At 42.9% G+C, this 21,481-nt stretch overlaps 1 protein-coding gene across 8 annotated transcripts in view; it reads left to right on the forward strand.

Moving 5' to 3' along the window:
* The first annotated feature begins 532 nt into the window (after nt 1-532).
* The window catches only part of HDAC4 (histone deacetylase 4), a 426,792-nt gene continuing 405,843 nt past the window's right edge, over nt 533-21,481 (forward strand). For 6 of the 8 annotated variants that reach the window (XM_019492145.2, XM_014594242.3, XM_019492150.2 and 3 more), the window contains exons 1-2: nt 534-706; nt 11,166-11,257. The gene's annotated coding sequence lies outside the window, so the exon portion shown is untranslated. Of the gene's footprint in view, nt 707-1,294; nt 1,374-11,165; nt 11,258-21,481 lie in introns of those variants that run through there. The other 2 variants (XM_019492149.2, XM_019492146.2) reach the window with 2 other exon arrangements.

A 21,481-nucleotide genomic window follows, 5' to 3' on the forward strand; every position in this document is an offset into this window, starting at 1 on the left:
TAAAGGAAGACCTCTGATGAAGATGGCAGTACAGCACTGGAACAGACACCCCCGAGAGGCGGCGGGCTCTCCATCCTTGGAGGTTTTGAAGCCCTGGCTACACAATGCTGTGGCCAGGACAATCTAGCTGGGGCTGGCTCTGCTCTGAGCAGGAGACAGGCCAGATGTGACCTCCCGTGGTCCCTTCTGGTTCTCATTTTCTATCATTCGAGAGACTGTGCGCCACGTTACACTCGACAGCGCCTTTCACCACCTGTGCCCTTCGCAAAATCCTGGACATGCCCAAGGGGCGCACCATGGGCCACAGCCCCAATGCACCAGGGAAGCCCTGCGGGGGCTCAGCTCAAGCAGCACCCAGGGGCGAAGGCCAGGGAAGCGCTGAGGGACCCTGCCGCCGGGGCGGGTTGGGGGCCTAGTCGAGATGGTGGGGCGGGGACCTGGGCTCAGCGCCAGCCCCTCCCCCGCCGCCCGCACTCCCCGAGGGAGATGGGGCGGGAGCTGCTGCTATAAATAGCCCGCGCGCCGCGATTGGCTGAGGGAAAAAATGGTCGGAGCACGTGACTTTCCAGCTAAAAATTCCAAGATGGCGGATCCCGTCATGGGCTGAGTCCGTTGGTGGCGCGCGCGCCGCTGTGTCAGCGCCAGCCCCCGCCACTGCCCTCCCCGTGACCCGCTCCAGCTCCCGGGGCCCGTGCCCGCCGTCCAGGTCAGTGCCTGCCGCTCGCGCCCTGCCCGCCGCGCCTTGCGCCCGCCTTTGCCCGCAGGCAGCCGCTGCGCGGCCCCTTTAAGACTTCGGGTGTTTCTGTCCTCCGGCTTTGACTTGTAGGAAGGCCGATCCCGGCCGCCGGGCCCTTAAAGGGATCGGTCCCACCCGGCTGTTTTTTTCTCTCTGCTCCGACCGTGAAACGCCGAGGGTCCGGAGGGGGGGCGGGGCGGGGCGGGGCGGGGCCGCGGAGGGGGAAAGGAGAGAGTGATGGACGGACAGCGCATCCAATCCGAGCCATGCGTGTTGCAGTGGCGGGTGCATTTAAGCCGCTCGAAGCTTCGAGCTGGACTCTGATTGCCCGCGACTGGAAACAGGGCGCGGCGGCCGTGGCTGGCCAGTCAGGGCTGGAGGAGCGGGGCCGGGGGTGGGCCTTGGCGAGACAGACGCCTGGCTTGCCCAGTCGGCGCGGAGCGGCGTGGTCCGCCCCCTCGCGGCTTAGCGTGGCCGGGGTTTTTGTGAATGAGGCGGGTGGGGCGGGGGCTGCCGCAAGTCCCGCCCCCCTCTCCCCGGCGCTGCGGCTCCTCCCCCCTCCCCCCCGGAGAGCAGCGCCGCTGCCGCCTCGGTGCTAAGAGCGGCGGGAGCGGGCGCGGGAGGGATGCGGGCAGCGGTGAGTGCGGCCGAGCCGGGCGGGGCCGCGATCCCTGCGGGTGCGGAGCAGCCCTGGGTGATGGGAGGACGGGCGGGCGCGCTTGTCCGTGTGTCTGGCTGCCGCGGGGATGCGCGGGCGGGCGGGCTGGCTGGGTAGGGTCTTGGTCCCCCCCGCTCCGGGCCCGCTCCTTCCCGCCCGCCGGGGCCGGAGCCCGCCCAGTTGTTTACAGTCACGGTCAAAAAGCCTCCGGGTTCAAACCCCATCGGGCTTGTCCCAGGACCCCGCTTCCCCGCAGGGCCGGGCAGGTGGGCTCGCACGAGGTGCCGAAGAGCCTGGAGGGTTTTGGCAGCGGAACTTGTTTTTTCTGCCTCTTCCCGCCGCCGCCTGCAGCAGCTCGTGAAGTGGGTTTGGGGGAGAGGATGCCCGGGGCTACTGGGCATGGTTTAAAAGCGATTTCTAAGGCTGCTGTCACTTGGGGCCCCTGGTTCTTCTTATTTTTAAATGGTTTTTTGCCGGGTGTCAAAGTCACAAAGTCTGTGACTTGGCAAATGCAGGGTTGGGGGGGAGCTTTTTTTTGTTTTTTTTTTGGGTTCTTTTGCTATAGGGGAAAAATATTTGGTGTATTTCATTTCCTCATTGCAAATCCCACTGCCAAGCCAGCCGGGCAGCGTTTTGCTTGTCCACTTGGATGACAAGTGGACAAGCAAATAGCCGCTCTTTGATTGGCAAGCGCCGGCGCAGTTGGCTCAGCCAATAGAGGAAAAAAAACAAAGCTTGTGTTTCAGGTACTGCGTTTTCAAAATGTAGTTGGACTGTTGCAGTGCTGCTGATGTAAAGTGCATAAGAACAGGATTAGGACCCGCTTAGGTTAATGTTTGTAAGCACAGGCTCTTATGGCCTGTGCCTGCCCCCCCCCCCCCCCCCCCCCCCCCGAAATTGCTGTGCAATCAGAAGGGAATTTTACTCTTAACTCTGAAGTGTTGGATTTGTGCAACAATTTTCATGTCATAGTTTTAAAAAAATTAATTATAATGTATTTGGAGCAGAGAGAAGGGAGGTGTTGCTGAGCAGTTGTGTGTGGGTTTATGCTGCAGGAATTCATCAGGAAAGATACTGTGCAACACTTGAGCTTCTTAAATGTTATCTTCGCATTTTTGTGGCATGGCAAATGCAGCATGACATCTTAAGCTTTTTCACTTTTTTACATGCCAGTTTACTTGACATTATACCAGGCTACCTTGTACCATTTGGAGGGTGGTAAACCTGATCCATTTTTTTTTCTTTAAAACCTTTGTAATAGCATTATGTAGCTCATGTACATGCCTGCGTGACACTGAAGGGTTCTTGTTGTTTTAGCAGTTTGTCAATAGATTTGCTGTGACAGCTTTAATGTCAAGGTTTGCAGAAATTAGGCTTGTCACTTAAATTGTTGACTTACTGGATTTAATGGTACATTTATTACCATCAAGTTACTTAGTGGTTTAAGGTGAGGTGAGCTTTAGTAAATTCTGCAGATGATTGGGTTGTCTGTTGAGGTGAATGCCATCTGTATGCCTGGATTCAGGGAACACATTGTCATGCTGGGGGCCACAGACACCAGTTCCTTTCTATGAATTCATCTCCAATATGGCTATCTGCATGGTTTGAGTTCGTTTGGAGACCTAGCAGTATTCCAGTCCCTGCAGTCTCTGCACTCCAGTGTGAGATCCCAGTGACATGCCGAATCTTACGTTGGTCTTCTGCACCATAGGTGAAATTAAATTTTAGTGAAGAAAGCTGCTGGAATATATTCTGATTTACTGCTGTTTTTATAGTGCCAAAAGTGCCTTGCACAGGCTGTGTTTACTACTGTCAAAGTGCTCTTTATTGTGGCCAGTAGCTATCTGAAGTTAATTACCTAAGAAAGAGGAAGCCTCTTTCTAAAAGGCAACGTTTTTTAGAAGTGAAGGAACACCACTAGCATTTATGTAGTAATCTGATTATTATTATTATTATTATTATTATTATTATTATTTTTTATTTTTTTTTTTACAGTATTTCTTTTTTTGTAATATGATCTGGAGCTGCTTTGAGTGTTTAGTTTTTGGTGTTTCAGTTGCTGTTGTAGTTCTCAACCTAAAAGCTATGGTGGTTGATTTGGAGCCTGTCTGAAAGAGTTAAGGGGGCATTGAATTAAGAAAGCTCAGCTGCTTGTATACAAATATACAGCAATTACAAGGCAACAAAGTTATTGCAGAATTCCACTGTAACCATGGCAACATGTTCACTCAATTACATTTCCAAATGTAAAATGCCACCCAGTTAGAGTAAGTTTTAGCAACCACCAGTTTTTGTATAAAACAAAATGTGTAAGAGGCAACCTTTCCAGGTTTTGTGCATTTTCCCATTTGGATGGACATGTGCTTCTTTCCCAATTTCATTTCTTCTTCTTAATTTTGATGTGTTCCCTTATTTTGTGGATGTCTAAAAGCCACTTGCCATCCTCCAGGTCCAGTATTTAATTTTGCTTCTGCATCTTGAGTTGGAAAGATGAAGTGGATTAAGCCAACATAAAACATATATTCTGAGAGTTGCACTGGAATACAAGGTAGACTTGTCAGTTACTTTAATAGGGGGCAGATAGTTAAAATAGGGTTGGTAAATAAAAAATTCAAATTTGAAATGCACTGTTTTGCTGCGTTCAGTGTGAACATACTGGGAGAACTGCGCGTCTGTGGGGCAAGATTTTTCAATAGACTGGTAGGATAACCTAAACTAAATATAACCAGGCACGTCTTAACAAGAGAATTTTATAGGGTTAGGAACAAAATAGTACTGTAGTGAAAGTTGAATCCAACAGTGCTGTCCTATACGAGGTACTAATCAGCCAAAATTAGAAAATGGCTCAGTCTGTAAACACAACTTCTGATGGTACTGATCATGTAAATTTTGTTCTCCTATCTACTAAAGTTTCAATGATCTTTGTTTTAACACAGTGGCTTACTTTTTCCAATAGTCAAGTTGGCTCAAACAGTTTAATATTATTCTTAACTGCATCAGTGCGTGTTAGAATTCATTCATACATAATTTTTCGATAGAGCATAGTGCACAAAGAAAATGGAGGTTATTCAGTGCCAGCTTAAAATGCGGATCGGATTCTTATTTGAATCTCCAAATTAGTCAACTTGGAAAATATACCAGGCTACTACCTAGGGGTGAGTGAGGGTGAGGACTTTAGTAGAGATGTCTAAAAGCAATTGACTGTTTCCCAGCATTTGAACTTCATTAGGTTTCTATCCCCAAGTGATGCACGGAGCCTCAGTCTTCCATTTTGGCTTCTGACTTTGAAGTTTTATAGCCTTCTGAAGCATCAAACACCAGCACCAGCTTCAATTTATCTGATTTGTGAGTTTCACTTGTACTTAAGAGGTGCACACTACAGTAGGGAAACTGCCTGTTCTCTTGTTTGATTCACTCTTGCTACTGTGAATATAGGCAGTCACAGGAGCTGCCTGTTTGTAGACTTGCAAAAATTCAAATTGGGTTTCATTCTTCTAGCACTGGGCTACCCTTTTCAGCCATAAGGGTGAGAGATACAGACTCCATTTAAAAGGCAAGAGCTTAAATTCTACAGAAATTGGTGGCTTTAAAGTCCTTCCCTCACTTGCAACAAATGGCTTTCCGTTTGTCTTTAATGAGTAGACTATTAACCTTTGTTTGGGCTTGAGGGAATGGGTCTCTCTCTTTTAAGGATGTGCAGTATCTAAAATGTCCTCTTTAGGACTTTAGTTCTTGCAGTTTTCAGTGCAAAGGAGGTACAATGCTCATGTGTCTGCCTGCATGTTGTAAACTATAGAATTGAGGGCCAAGTTTGTAGACTGAGAATGTTAGACATTTGCATACAAAAGCGCATGCACATAGTTTATGAAAACAAATGTTCTGCTTTAGGAGTAACTTTTTTCCTCATTCAGCGTTTTTCGTCAAATTTTATAGTGTCCTCAGAGTTTTGAGGTGAGGAGTTAGCAAGGTTTTTTCTTTCTTTAAGGGTACATTCTGAACCTAAATCTCAAATCTTTTGGTCTGACAAACACATGCTTATCTCAGACTTTTTAAGTAAAAATGATTTACTGCTGTGAGTCTGTAAAATCAGTTCATTTATATCATATGCCCTTCTCTCAAGGACATGGTGCTGATATGATATGACATACACTTAGATCCTGGTGGGTTGAATGATGGGTGTGTCCAGCACTTATTTTTTTGCCACTTTAGCATCCTTAAAGATGCTGCTGAATAGCAGTTGCAAACCATGCTCCATTGTGGAGTAGGGCTCACCTAAATAGACCTTTTTGAAATGCACTGGGATGCCTTGCTGACTAATTGAAGGGGAGGTTTTGTTTCCAAGTAGCAGTCCATGGTAAATTGGATATTTACTGATCTGAGGACTAAAGCTGTGTGCCTAGGTGAAGATCTGTGCTGCAACATCCTGTGCATTTTTAAAAAATAAAATAAAATTGCTTTATATCATTTGAGACTAATTCAACTAAACTCAGTATATAACATCAGTTCAACACACCTTTGGAATATGATTTGCTAGTGTGACCAGATATAGCAGGAAAACAGTCATATAATATATTTGGCAATATCTATCAGAAGTAGCTTGTTTGAATGGTATTTGTCTTGCTGCTGGTCAGAAACTACAAACACATTAATTGAATATGCTGTTTGAATGGCATATGGTCATTAAATATTTGCCAAGTGTTCTTCAGTCAGTTGCCCTTACTATGCTTTTTCTCTCTTTCCTCTCCATCTCTATCCCTGTGTCTTCATTCCACTTACTCATTTCTCCTGTCATTTAAATGCAGTTTTTCCTCTTCTGTGTTCTCTGTTCCTTGTGTGCGTCTTATTTCAATCTCTTTGATCCACGAAGCCACATATTGGGTACTGGCATATCCTAGCCAAGGTGCTCTTGAGCAGGCCCTCTGTATAGCTGCTATATGCTTCCAAATCTGAAAATAGGCTGGTGCAACTCCTCTGGGGTGTCCGTCCGTGGACACTTTAGAAACATTGGTTTCCAGTGCAAGGGACAACCCCAGAATGGCCTCATGGGCATGTTTCCAAGTATAGTGTCCCTTGAGGGGGCAGGTAGATAGGGTGTACTCAGAAATGTCCACCTGAGGCACACTGTTGCTGAGGTGTGGGAAAAGGCTAGTGGCTGAAGGAGTAAATGTGCTTACTTAAACTGATAAAAACTTAGAGGGCACTGAGCAGGGGCACCTTTCCCTGTATTCCTTACCATACTTTCTGGATGCTGAAAGAGTGTGCCAGTCTTCAGTTTTGGGTCCATTTCTCTGAAGAATTGCTTTGCTATTTACCTGTTCCCAGCTTTCCCAAGTCTTGACATATGGAAGTTGACGTGATCCTTTTCCATTTTATTGCTGCAGATAGAAATCTGAAAAACTTGGGTTGGTTTTTACTTTACTGCTACTTTGCTGAAAGCTGAAAAACAGCAGAAGTGTTGGACCTGTGTGCTTGAAGAATTAGAAGCAGTGAATCTTTTCTCCTTCCTTTTAGTTCACATCTGAAGCCTCCTGGCCACCACCACCAAACCCTCGACTTTTGCCCCCCACCAAGTTCTGTAGAATGGGATGGAAAAGACTGCTTACTTGTCCTGTTCTTTTCAGGTTCTTGCATCATTGCCACTTCTGTGGTATTCAAGTACTCTGGATGAAAGGGTTTTTTATGGTGTCCAAATAATTGGTTTTATTGTCAGTTGTTGTTGAGCAGAAAACTGAACTGGAGGGATGGCTAGATTTGTTTGTGCTTGTCTAAGTCATGTTGATGAGCCAGTACATTAGAGGTGATGACTGAAGTATGGGGGGGGGGGGTGGAAGCTGGTGCTGCAGTACAGTAACAGAAGAAACCATGAGAAAAATGGATTGTAAGGCCCCTTGGAGAGTTTGTCTAGTGTACTTTTTGCAAGGAATTTCTGTCTGGCCTACCTTTATCACGGCATTCATTACTGAATGCTCCTTGGGTCATTCCTCGTTTCCCTCTTGTTCTCTCAGTGGAGGTATTGTTGAAAGTAGTTTTGGTGAAAAACTATTTTAGAATGTTGTCCTGATTTGAAAGAATGTGTATAACGAATATGTAAGGATTTGGGGGAACAGGGAAGGGTCACAGACCAGAATGACAGTTTGCCTGCTATTCTGGTAATTAATAGGGCTGTGTGAGATTTTGGCAGCTGTTTCATTTTTGGAGGTGTTTCAGCCCATTTTGGCACCTGAAACACCGAATCCAAAACAAAATGGAAGACTCTGAAACACCTCCAAAATTAAATGAAACCATCTGAAACATTTTGGAGGTACCCACCTACCCTGGGAATAGTCTGGCACAGCCCTGCATCTCTCCTTTTAAGGTGCCAGGAGGCTGGGGCCAGGCAGGGCAGCCGTAGGGGCTTCTTCCATGGCTCCCCGCACCGGGGCAGAGGCAGGCACAACTGGAGGAGCCGTGGGAGAAGCCTCCGTGACTTCTCGGCCCAGCCCTATCCCCCTTCTGGCCCAAGCCTCCCAGCACTTAAAAAAAAGTCCCGCGCTCACCAGTTGCAGCAATGGCGATCAGGACTTCTGGGGGCTCATGACAGATTTCCCCCCACCTGGCATCCCGTGGCATGAGTGCAGTGTGGCTCAGCAGGGCGCTGCCCAGGAGCTGGGGCTGAATGGTGCTGGGCTCCAGCTAACTGCTGGAGCCACCCCAGCTCCCAGATAGTGCACAGCACCCTGCTGAGACACGCTGTACCCACATGATGTGGCAGCTACCACGGGGTTGCCAAGCGTTGGGGTCGGGGGGTGCAATCCCCATGGTCCTATGCTACACAGGGGACTCTGCCACAAACCCTCAGAGGCCCTGATCACTGTTGCTGCAGCCAGTGAGTGCAGGGCTTTTTTAAAAGGGCCAGGAGGCCAGGGCTGGGGTGGGGGATGTGGCCAGGCAGGGTACCCATCGGGGCTTCTTCTGCTGCTCCTCCAGCTGTGCCTGCCTCTGCCCAGGCTGGGAGAGCCATGGGAGAAGCCCCCATGGCTCCTCTGCCCTACACGGGGCTTTTTTTTTTTTTTTTGTTGAAATGCTGGGATTAGGCTGGGGCTGGGCAGAGCAGCCATGAGGGCTTCTCCCATGGCTCCCCCTGCCCAGGGAGAGGCAGGTGCAGCCAGAGGAGCCACGGGAGAACCTGCAACTGCTTTGGCTGTGCCTACCTATCCCCAACCGATCCAAATCTCTGAATTGGCACCGAAATGGCGTCAAAACTCCCGATCCGAAACACCGAAACGAATCACTGTCCCTCCAAAATGGCCAAATCTAAAACAGAAATGAAACTGCTGTTTCGCCCAGCCCTAGTAATTAAGCCTTTGTTCCAAAAATAAGGACTTTAGTAAGTTTGGGTCATCAGCTGCCATAGTGGCTAATAAGGAACCTCTCCTTAGTCTGGTCAAATTTTAGTTACCCATGGCAACCAAAGATGATTTAATTTCTAAGTTTGTTAGCCATGGAGCCAAAAGTAATTTGTATCAGCTGAAGACTTAAAGGTGAATATTTGAAACCTTTCATTTTTTTGCTAGTAATACTTAAGAGGTCTAAGTTGAAGGCAACATCTGTGGGGGAGGGCAAGGAGTTTGTCATATTGGTAACCCAGGAGCAAATCTAGACAAGATGACAGTGAATAGGTTCGCTTTAAAGGAATTTATTTTCTCGAAGACTATATATATATATATATATATATATATATATATATATATATATATATATATATATATAGTGAGACATTCAATGAATCCCCTTTTCCTTCATTTGCCTAACAGGAGTTGCTGAACTTGCATATCCAAGACAGCACCTCAGGTGCAATGTGGCTGTCAAGAATGGGTTTGACAGTGTGTTGAACTTCTCATTTTCTCTCAAGCTTGACCTCCTACAGATCTTCCATGCATGTATTTGTCTGTCTAGAAGGGATATAATTTTATTATAAACCTTTACATTGAAATGGGAGAGTTAAACAGAATATTTTTGGTTTTATTTATTTATTTTTTTTACAAATTCTTTCAAGGAGTACAACTTCTACACAGGAAACAATGATGGCAACACGGTATGGTGTTGGCTTCTTAAGAAGGCATTTTCATATTGATGAAAACACTAGCTTCTGATTAAACCTCCCTTTCACACTTACAATAAAAATTGGATAAGTACAAAAATAGCTTTGTCCTCCTTTAGCAAAGATTTAACATTACTGTACTGAGGTCCTGTTAACCTTTTTGTAAATGTAATCGAAAATTAGTGCCAGAACACTTACTAGTATACACTTATTATATGTTAAACTAAATTAGACTTGTCAAATGGACAAAATAACTTTGGGTTCCTGATTGAATTTGCACTAACTGAATTTTGAGAAATATTAATTTGTAGTAGGCCTGTCATTAGTATGGGCGAGTCAGATTACACTGTTAATTTTCCTAACCAATATAGGTCCCCATCCTTTCTTATCCTGCACTGAAGTCCGTGTTGAATTTTTAACATTGTAATTACTTTCCAACTAATAGCTTTCTGTATTGCAAGCTTGAATACATACAAACTCATGTACCAAATGTAGTATATTATTGAGAGCTCTCTAAAACATGAGCCTTAATACTGAAAGGAAAGACTGGAATGCTAGTCAGGCAAACCTTTTCCCTAATGTTCTTCAAGCTTCCCTGTTGATCATAAATTCCTCTTGAATTATTTTTTTTAACTGCACTTTACTATAGGTTTAATCTCACAATTTATACAAAATTCTACTCTTGGTTAATGTAGTTACAGTGTCATAAATTACATTTTATATCTCTGCTAATATTGTTTACAGAAGCACTTTAGGTCTGTTCTGTATAAAAAATGTTCATGTTGAGATTTTCTGCTTTTAACATTGTTTTTATAAACATATATTTTATTTTTATATGCAATATTTTTATTGCATATATTTTTATGCAATTTGGATGCTTTTGTTGCATGGATGTTTAGGTCTAATACAGTAAATTAGTTGTGTTGTATGATGGCCTGAATTATGGTTGTAGGGAAATACACTTTTTTCCCATTAGGAACTGCAGAGTTATCTGGCTGGGTGTTGGTAATTGATCTACACTTTGTGTGTCTACACGTCACCATATGGTGACATTGCTACAGTGCTGTGCTTTAGTACGTCCTTTTGGAAGTACTAAAGCACCAGGCAGTATGGGTGGTTACTGCACCATGCGTGCAGTGCATGGTTGGATTTTGCCACTATGTTGCCATAGTGGTGTACTATACCAGGGAAGTGCACCGCTATGGTGACATAGCTGGCAATCACATGTAGACCTGCGTGATAGCCATAAAGCATGCTACAGCAATATGTAGATGCGCCCTTTGAGATGAATCTTGTGATGTGCAAGATGGAGTCCTCACTTAGTCATAGTTCCCTCTAAAATGTGTAACTGCCCATTTTGTTTTTGTCCAAATTTGTATAGCATAGCCAAGTCAAAAGTGAGTTTTTAATTAGGGAGCATATTTGCCTTGATTTTTAAGCATTTTGCTGAAACAGTTTTCGTTTTTAACAGTGGATTCAAGAACTAAGAGAACTTTAAGTTTTAGTGGAGGCTTGTATGTATAGTGGGGAAGGAGGGAGGGTATAGCTGAAGCCTGGAACCTCAAAATTAAAGTATGGTTTTCTGCTTTTAGGGAATGTTTGATCATGTGGAAGGGGAAGGATTAGGTGCACTGGTACTCAATTTTTCATTTATATGATCTTTCACTTTGAACTTCCTTTCTTGTTTTCAGCTTTTGTCACGACTTAAAGGTTATCTAATTCCCAGGAACACACCAGAGTTCAGATTCTTCAATATGGAAGGTCACAAAAAGAGTATTCAGAGGTAAGATTTTAACTTTCCTGCATGGTGGATTTTTTTAAAATGTATAAATGCCTAAATACTTCTCCTTATGTAACTAATTAAGAGCTATCCATTCAAGAGAGTGAAAGGAATTTACTTTAATTATTAGGCATGGCTTCTCTGTGTTTAAGGGCTTAACTGGTACACAAGGTAGGGCTTGAAAGATGTACCAGGATCCTACAAGCAGGTGACCCACATGAAAGAGGGCCCAGAGCAAATCTTGCACTTGGGTAAGATAATGACTGAGCACTTAGCTGAGAATACCTCATCAGAACCCTTTAGGATACTGGAAAATGAGATGTAGTCAGATATAACCCTACCAATATGATCCAAAGATAGGGAGCCTATGTTTCATAATGGTCTTCTTGGGACGGTATGTAGGATGGTATCGTGGACATAGACAGGATAAGGTAAGGAGCAGCGTGTAATTTATTCCTATTTTTTGTCCCCCGCGCGCGCGCCCCCCCCCAATAAAGCATGTCATTTTTAAGAATGAAGTAAACTGCATTGTGTCAGTGCTCTGATGAATAGTGAAACCAGCTACTTTCTTGTTAACTTCAGTGTTTCTGCTGCATACCCTGGCTTTGGTGCAGAGAGTACAGTCCTTCACTACTTCAAACTTTTAAAGGGCTTGAGTTTTTTGTTTTGCCTCTTAAGTTTCCCAAATAGCAATAGGACAGATTGGTTCTTGTAAAATAGTTCCACTGCTTCTACAAACCTCTGGCCTGCAGCAGTAAAACTGACTGAAGTCTCGAAAACTTGATTTTGTTGCTGTTGACACTGGCCAGCCAGCTTCAACCAAGTATTGGTCTGAGTGCAGAAATATGTTACTAATTGTGCCCAAAGACTTAGACTTTGTATCTTTTAGTGTTTTGATGATCAAGAGGTCTGGTAAGTGGAGGAAAGGAAAGATTGTGTTTGGAATTCTCAGGTAGTCCCATGCCCTTAATGCTTTCTCTGGCATTTATTCAATCTCTCCAAGAGAAACCCAAGCTAAGATTTATTTTCATATCTAGCAGACTGAAAACAGACATGGAGTCATCTCAGTTTTCTTAGTGTATCATCCTCTTGTTTCTTTTATTTGTTTGCTGTGAGTCTCCTGGAATGGATTCCTTATGCTAGGAATTTATCTTCTCTGTTCCTCCTCTTCCTCCTTCCCCATCCAACAAAAAATCTTGAAAGCAAAAGCTTTTTTCAACCTTTATCTACCACCAGAAGTGATCGGCTTATTGGGTAATGGTGGTAGAGCAGTTCTGAACCAATACAGGCACTTGTCAGAAACTGTATGTGCCACAAAGCTTGTAAGTATGTTCAGAAGGAGGGAGAGAAGCTAAGTTAATAGTGTTGCCCATTGGAGTGGCATGAACTTTCCCCCTGTTGAGAGGTTTGAAGGAGGGCAGGAGCTCGACCACCTACCTTTCCTTTTGCTTTTATTACTACTTGGATGAGATGCTCTACAGCATGCTACCCAAGTCCTTTTTGAAGGAAACTAGCTACCTGTTTGCTAGTACACTTTTTTTTTTTTCTCTTAATGTTACAAAAATTAATTGCTTTCCACTTTGGGTACAGTTTGTACTTCAGTTTGTTCCCAATATCTTTAGAATGAAGAATTATGTCATGGAGTTAAAACATCACTGTTTGGAATCTCTTAGTGCAGGCTTCCCAAAAATTTTATGCTGCGGCCCAGCAGTCATAGCTGACTGTGACTAATTTTTGGTCGGCAGACAGGTAAGGATAACGCCCCACCCCGGGCGAGGGGGTGGGCCAGACACTGTGCTGCCGCAAGCCCTGCAGAAGCCATGGCTTGTTAGTCTGTGGCCACTTCTGGTCTGGCAGCTGACTGTACCGCGGACTGGCAACTGACCCACCATGGCCCGGGGATTGAGAACCCCTTTCTTAGTGTTTGAGAAAAGGATCTCTTTCCTAGGTTCAAAAAAAAAAAAAAAAAAGCTAAGAATTGCTACCTTCAAAATTGTGGTAGTGAAAGATGTTGTTAGCCCATACAGTGATTAAAAAATAATCAAGCTTGCTATTCCCTAGAGTAAAAGTTAGATATTTTTGTGTCCTTGGAAGAAAAGTTGAAGAAAAACTTTGTATTGCTGCATTGATACAGGACAGTGAATATAATACTATCAACCATACTGTAGTAGGATTAAAGTGTTGTAGCCCAGCTCGCCCCCTATATCCAATAAAAGATATTACAAAAAAGTCTTGCCTCTTGAACATTGCTAGCAACAGCATTGATGCAGGACAATGAATAGCATCAGTATCAGTAGCAATATATCTTGAAAGGCAGATGGCCTCATATTTGACAGCTTTCTTAAACATGCATGCACTCTATCACTTTCTGCAAATAGAATTGAGTTTTTTGTGTACAATATTAATATTAGAAACAGCTGCTGATGTTGGGGAACATTTCTTTGTTCTTTAGTTACTATGCAAAGTGATCTTGCAGTTCATGTTTACCATAATGGCCAATTCTTTATTACCTTGTGACTGAAGTTATAACACTTAAACATATGAAAGATAGTCATGATAGCTTGGTGAATTTGCTGTCTATATGTTCAATAGCACTTTTTAAGCATAGTGAGTGTGTTTTCCCACAAAAACAATCATTAAAACAAGCCCACGTGCATACAGAACAAAGCATAATTTAATATTTGCTACAGATATGAGTGGCTTGGGTATAGATATTTTCTAGTTCCATTAGGACTCTTTCTACTTGCTTGATTCAATAGCAGACAGTGATACCGGAGGACTAAATAGGGCTTCTTTTCATGACCTCTGTATTTAAGGCTAAATGACCATTGTCAGTCTTTAGAAATCTTACTTAAAAATCTCACAGTGCTAACTTTCAAATCTGAATCTGACTGGCACATTAATTGTGTTTTATAAAGGTAGAACTAAATGCAAGACAAAATGCATCAAAAAACCACCAGGAGAATAAAAACAAATTTTCCTGATACAGTAGGCAAACCAGAGTGCTCAGTTCAAAGAGTAACCATAGTTTAATCCATTGTAATAATGACTAGGTTATTTGTGCTGAGTAGGACACTGAAAGATATAAAGACATTTTTAAGGGGGAGGGGAGTGAAAAAACAAAAATCTTTGTGGCAGCTTTTTATAAACATACCATGAGTCGCAGGCAGGCATATTGCTAAATGAACAAGAACACAGGAAGCTGAGCTGATTACAGTTTGGTATAGAATCCAGAGATTTCAGTATCCAATCTCATGGTATAACTACTAGACAATGCTGCCTCCTTTGCAGTCAATAATATTTGAAATCGAGATCCATGTATGCTTTGTACTTGTCTAAGTATGAAGACGCATGCTAACAGGGACCTACCTAAATTGCGGCAGAAGTGCACTGCTTAGTGGCTCCTTTAATCTTGCTCTCTACTGCATGCCCTTCCTCCCCTCACTGCTGATTGGCTAAGGGACCCTGGCAGCCCTGCTGCTTGCTCCTCATCAGGTGGAAGGCAAAAACTGTAGCTTTAAATATGCCATGGTTTTTGCCTCCTGGCCAATCAGCAGCTAGCGGCAGGGCTGCCAGGGCCTCTCAGCCGGTCAGCGGTGGGGAAGGGTAGGCATGGCAAGAAGAGCAACATTAAAGGAACCACTGTGCAGTGCGCTTCCACTGTGATTTAGGTAGGTCCCTATTAAGCGTGTGTGTGTGTGTATGTGTATGTGACATGCCTAGTGATACATGCTCACACAAGATGATCTGATGTGGGAGTAAGGAATTTTCCTGTGGGGCGGTAGGCCTGCCCAGTTGTACTATGCTTTCAGTTCTTGGACCACTCTTAGCGTTGTCATGAAGGATGCTCTCGACATCTTTTTGTTCTGGTTGGACTAAGACACTGTTTGCCCTGCAACTAAAAGGATTCCAAGTGAGTACATGGCCCAAAACCAACAGATTTAAATTTGAGGAAGGAAGAAACCACAATCAGATGAATTTCAAAGTGGGGTATTAGATTTGCTTGCAATTCAGAGTGTTATGATTTTAAAACTAAGGGGCTGCTTTAAATAGGGATGAGTGAGGGGATAAACGAAACTCAAAATCATTGCCATGAATATGTATTTGTCATAAGTGATTGTCTATATCCTGTGAATGATGAGGTCTTCTTTCATGAAAATCTGTTGCAAATTATCAGTACATTTGACAAATTCCTTACATAATTACCTTCAATTATTCTTTTTAGTGCTATAAATGGAAAATGTCTAATGTATGCACTTCCAGATACTCAAACCCTTAAAAATCCCAGCTCTTTTAAGTATATTAAGGACTGATGAGGCTTGCATTCCTAGTATTGCAACACAAGGTGTTCTCTGTTCTAGACTGTAAATATTTATCTCTTGTCAAACCAGAGCAGTTACTACTGGGAACGGATCTGGCATGCTTAAAGGTTTTCCTTAAGGAATTTGTTTCCTTTTATTTACAGTGTTAATCGTATATTTAAATTCCAGGGCCCTGATGTATAGCTCTGAGTTTTGTTCTTAATACGGGCATAGAAAACCAAGATTATCAAACAGTCTCTAAATGCAGATAACTGTAATTTTCTGAGCTTATGCTGTAACTAGCTAACAAGTGTGTAGGTGTGAAATTCCAGCAAATCTAGGAAATGGTATCAGCGTGTTACTAACTGAAAAGTGAGTTCGCAAACCATGCCACTTTGAATTGTGTTTTCCAGCAGTCAGTTCTCAGATGCAAATCAATATTTAATAATTTTAAAGTGGTTGTAATGGGAACAAATCATAAAGCCACTTAATTCTCCCAAGTAAAGGGTCTTGCACCTATTTGCTTCTTTCAGTTCTTTGTGTAAGGTTCTGTTTTTTGATGGGAGTCTTTCAGTTATGCTGGTTTGTTTGTTTGTTTGTTTGTTTGTTTGTTTGTTTGTAATCCATGAAATGGTCCATCACAGCAAGCTTCCTTTTTAGAGCTTATCCTTCCTGTTTGTTATCCATTCTCTTGGCAATGTTTAATTCATTCAAAAAAAACCCAAAACAAAACAAAAAAAAGCTTTCTGTCTTGTTAACTGAAGCTGTGGAGAAATGTGGGAAAAACATTTTTTCTTCCCAGGAACACTTTCTGAATCTTACAGGGGTATAGTCTGTAGCGTATAGGCAGACAAGGTTCTTTTGGTAAATCTGATATCTTTTATTAGACCATCTCAAATAATTGGAAAAGTTCTTTACAAGCTTTCTGGTATAAATACCCTTCCCCATTCCATCTGGGAAGAACGCACGCCAACTGCAGATGCTTCCTCAGCCTGACGAAGGGTATTTATACCTGAAAGCTTGCAAAAAAGAATGTTTCCAACTATTTGAGATGATCTAATATGGTATTGGATTTACCCAAAGAACCTTGTCTGCTTTCTGAACCTTCACTTTTGAGTAAAGCTCGTATTTGAGCAAACACAATCACCTTAAATCTCTCTTCAGCAGGTTACAGTTTTGGTAATGTGAAAGGCACTAAACTTTGAGATGTGGGTATTTTTTTACTATATAGCTGATTATATATTTTTTGGTTGGTCTTCCAAGTTTTTTGCATGCATTTTCTTGCTTTGTGACAGGCACCAGACACTATTCTTGACTGAAGTAAGCTAGTTGTTCACAAAACAAACAAAGCCAAGCTTGCTGCGCCATAAACTTAATCACGTTCCCCTGTCAAGGTTTTTTGCTCTTACCTGTGGAGAACTCCCCCGTAGAGGAAAGGGCAGCTAGCACTTTGGCCTTTCATCTAAGTCAGTCAAGCAAATGGTATTAATGATGTGCCTTACATGTCTACTGGGAAATGGACTGCTTTGGTGACTTTTGCTTTATCTTGTCAGTGGCTGCCAATTTTTGGAGGGCAGGAAGCTCACATTGGGGCTTGCCGCCCAACTTCAGTTACCTTGTGAGTTGCATGTGACCTTGTTTCTGTGTATGAATGTCTGTGGGGCATGTGACTTCAAGTCTGGGAACAGGGACTCTACATGGGCATTCGGTAACAATGGGTGACTGATCAAGTCGTTTAAAAATGCTGATGGGTGCATTCAGTCATAAGGATAGCTTCCATGTTAATGATGCAGGGTGGATCCGATTGTATCCAAAATTTAGTTCTGGAGCTTTACCTTCTGTTTAACTTGTCCAGCCGTTTGTTTCAAAGGTTCTGTTTGAGTAAAATGTAAATAGATTCTAATCTTGGACCTCTGCTATTTCCATTTGTTTTCTGTTTAAATGACCTCAACACATAGCTGTTTGAAGGTGGGAGACCCATTGTTTTATATCACTAGATGTTGCTGTCTCTGAAAAATGCACTTCGTAAATGTGTGAGTTAATATTAAAATAATGTGTTGTTAAAGTATGGTTGTAGTTGTATAAATGGCTTACTTCTGGTGTAATGGAATTTGTCGTAATATCACCCTTTTCTGAAATCTAAGGAGAAGCCCAGTGTCTTAATTTAGCACTAAGAGTTACTTGGTCACTGTGGATACATCTTCTAACATTGCTTGTGCCATGTTAATAGTACCCCTTGGTATATTTGTTGGGGACTTCAGTGTCTTTATCTCTAGAGTCATTAAGTGATGTATCTAGATATTTCTCTGTTGCTTTGAAACAAGAGTATGGCCTGTGCACTATCATACTCCTCTTATGACTGAATAATTCTCAAGAAAGAGGAAGGAGCTGCTGACATTGAAGGCTCAGTGACAGTTGTGCTTTATTTCTTGTGCAATTTCAAATGATTTATGTAGTGGATTTACTTCTAGTTAGACTTTTTTAGAATTATTTTTCTTGTGAAATATCACAAGAGCAATGCAGTCCCTTTTAGCTGTACAAAGGAGATAAGGCAAGAGAACATTAGGGAAGGGGGTGGCAACCTGTGGCCCATGGACTAGATTTGGGAGGCTTTCATGGTGTGGTGGCGTTGCTGGTGGTATTGGTGGGGGCGGGGGGCGTGTTGGGAAGGGGCAGCAGTGGCTCTATGGCTCTGGTGGTGGCATGGGTCTGATTGGAAGCACTTGGAGCTAAGATCCATTAACGTGGCCCCCCGCTGCAGGATGTTGCTGACTTGACTATGCTAAAGTCTTTAACTGCCTAAAGATCAGCACTGATTTGAAATTCCACCCCAAAGGGATTTATCACTTGCCTTGGCTGGAGTCACCAGATGGTGCTGCTGCATAGTCCTACATACAGGTCATTATTTTAGGCAGCAGAGAGATTTTTGAAAAAATGCTATCTTGTTTTGTTGTGGTTCAGGTTGTTTGGGGAAAGCTTTTTTCCTTAATCACTCTCTCTTGAGTCAGTTCTCAGTGTAATTGCTTCCAGGGAAGCAGGTGCTGTTGTTTGTATGGAGACTTCTGAAAGATGGGCTTGTCTGTATTTTGTCAGACCAACTCTGTTTGGAGACTGGTGTCCACAGTGGAAAATAGTCACAGTACAAAAATAGTCAGATTCCACAAAGCTGATTTCTTCAGTAGAAAAGTGACCTGCAAGGCCCCATCGTCTGCTGCTGCTCTTCATCTGTTTAAAAATCCGGCTCTCTAATGATGCACTAGTTTTATGCAAAGTAAACGCTTAGAGTATTGCCAAATTAAAAATGAAGCGTTGTTAATGTTATGAGAACTGCAGTACTTGGGTGACTAAATAGATGCGGTATTAATAACTTCCATTTCTTCTATTATGCTGGGTACAAAATTCAGGATTATGATTTTACCTTAATGGGGAAGTTCAGTGTTAAGGGGAGCATTATCATAATCATTATTTGGGTGAAAATTGTACCTTGTGAAATGAAGTACTGTTAGTATGTGTTGGTAAGGTAACCAGTACTGAGTTAGGGAGAGGAGCTCATAAGTACTGAGATGGGGGGGAGCTCATAAGACTAGAACTGAGTACTTAACAGTAAATCAGTTTTGGCATGTATATCTTTTCACACTATTGTGTTTTTACAGTGTTTGAAGTACACTGATAATTTTGCTAGACTGCATGCATCTGTTTTTACTGATTGTAGATGCATAGTACTGGTAAATAAATAAAAATTTCACAGAATTTCATAAATGATTCATAAATTCTTGACTGTACTTTAATGGAAGCAAATCTTTTTAGTGAATAGATCTATTTACTCAGTGTTTCCTTTAGTGAGAAGTAAATATGATACTTTGACCAAGATGGATTTAACTCCATGCAGATGTATAACAAACAAACAATCAGTATAATGCATTTCTTTTGAGATTTTTAAGGAAGTGCATTTCAAGATAATAAAATTATTCCATTTTTGCCATTAATAACAGGAAGTTGCAGATTGTCTTGGATTTTGTCTTTCTTTTTCTTGTTCTATGCCTGATTGTGTCTTTTAAGTACCCTGAGAACGATAGGTTCTCTTACTGACTTGATTGGAAGAGTAAGTTTAACAGGGTATGTCTACATGAGATGCTTTACTGTGCATCAGACTAATTTAATATGCAGTAAAGCATCACTGTCTACATGTATGCAGCAGACTGGCCAAGTTTGCCGATGACACCAAACTTTGGGGCAAAGCATCCACACCAGAAGACAGGCGGGTGATCCAGGCTGACCTGGACAGGCTCAGCAAGTGGGCGGAATCTGATGGTGTTCAACGCCTATAAATGCAAGGTTCTCCACCTTGGGAAGAAAAACCTGCAGCATCCTTATAGGCTGGGCACTGCTATGTTGGCTAGCACTATGGAAGAAAGAGACTTGGGGGTCATCATTGACCACAAGATGAACATGAGCCTGCAGTGCGATGCTGCGGCTAGTAAAGCGACCAAAACACTGGCTTGCATCCATAGATGCTTCTCAAGCAAATCCCGGGACATCGTTCTCCCCTTGTACTCGGCCTTAGTGAGGCTGCAGCTGGAGTACTGCGTCCAGTTTTGGGCTCCACAATTCAAAAAGGATGTGGAGAAGCTTGCGAGAGTCCAGAGAAGAGCCACACGCATGATCAGAGGTCAGGGAAGCAGACCCTACGATAACAGGCTGAGAGCCCTGGGAATCCTTAGCCTGGAAAAGCGCAGGCTCGGGGGTGATCTCATGGCCACCTACAAGTTTATCAGGGGTGACCACCAGTATCTGGGGGAACGTTTGTTCACCAGAGCGCCCCAAGGGATGACGACTAGGTTGAATGGTCATAAACTACTGCAAGACTGTTTCAGGCTGGACATAAGGAAGAATTTCTTTACTGTCCGAGCCCCCAAGGTCTGGACAGCCTGCCACCGGAGGTGGTTCAAGCGTCTACATTGAACACCTTCAAGAGCAAACTGGATGCTTATCTTGCTGGGATCCTATGACCCCAGCTGACTTCCTGCCCTTTGGGCAGGGGGCTGGACTCGATGATCTTCCGAGGTCCCTTCCAGACCTAATGTCTATGAAAACTTGCTGGAAAAAGTTGTAATTTTCAAACTACTAAAAATTACTATTTGTATACATTTTGACTTTATGCAGGCTAGGAGGCGAGTGATAACATTTTTATTTACTAGCTGTCACGCACACACATACCAAGGACATTACCTCTGCCCCTTTTCACTTTTAATCTGATTTCCATTTTGTGTCAGAAGCTACATCTCTCTGGCCTGAGCTTGCTTTGCATGCAGCTGGGTCAAGTGATAACAAAGAAGCATATTTGTGTGTGGTGACTGCATAATAAGGGTATTGCAGAAAAAGAAACTTTATTTTCAGTGAATACTAAAATGAAGTCCCAAGGAGTGGCTGGTCTTCTGTAGTGTAGCATTCATAGTTACCCATTTTTGTTGAATTACAGAAAAAAACTGTACTAGTATAATCGGGGATGTTAATCTTGATTTCTCTGAAATGTTCTCCATCCATTCCTTATGCTTTAATTATACTATGTTCTTGGTGACAGCAAAATGTATCCAGATTACCTTGGATGGAGGTGGAGGGGTGGAATTTAAAGAGAGTTGTTCCTTCTTCCCCCCCCCCCCCCCCATTTCAATAGAATGTAGATATTGGATCATAAAAGCAAAGGGTTTCCTGTCTTGCAGCTCTGTGTAATGTTAACTGTAGTAGTTAATAGCTGTGAAACCTAAGATCCATGCTCTTCCTTCTGTCTTTTTTTTATCACCTGAAATCATTGTGTGATAATCAAAGGAGCAAAATATCCAAAGAAAACTGGAATGTGTACACTAGAGATGTTTTCAGTAAAATGACATGCAGATGGAAAAAGTGTTCTTGGTTCAGTTTTTAAGGG

Source organism: Alligator mississippiensis, chromosome 4 (assembly GCF_030867095.1).
Source record: "Alligator mississippiensis isolate rAllMis1 chromosome 4, rAllMis1, whole genome shotgun sequence".
Lineage (NCBI taxonomy): Eukaryota > Metazoa > Chordata > Crocodylia > Alligatoridae > Alligator > Alligator mississippiensis.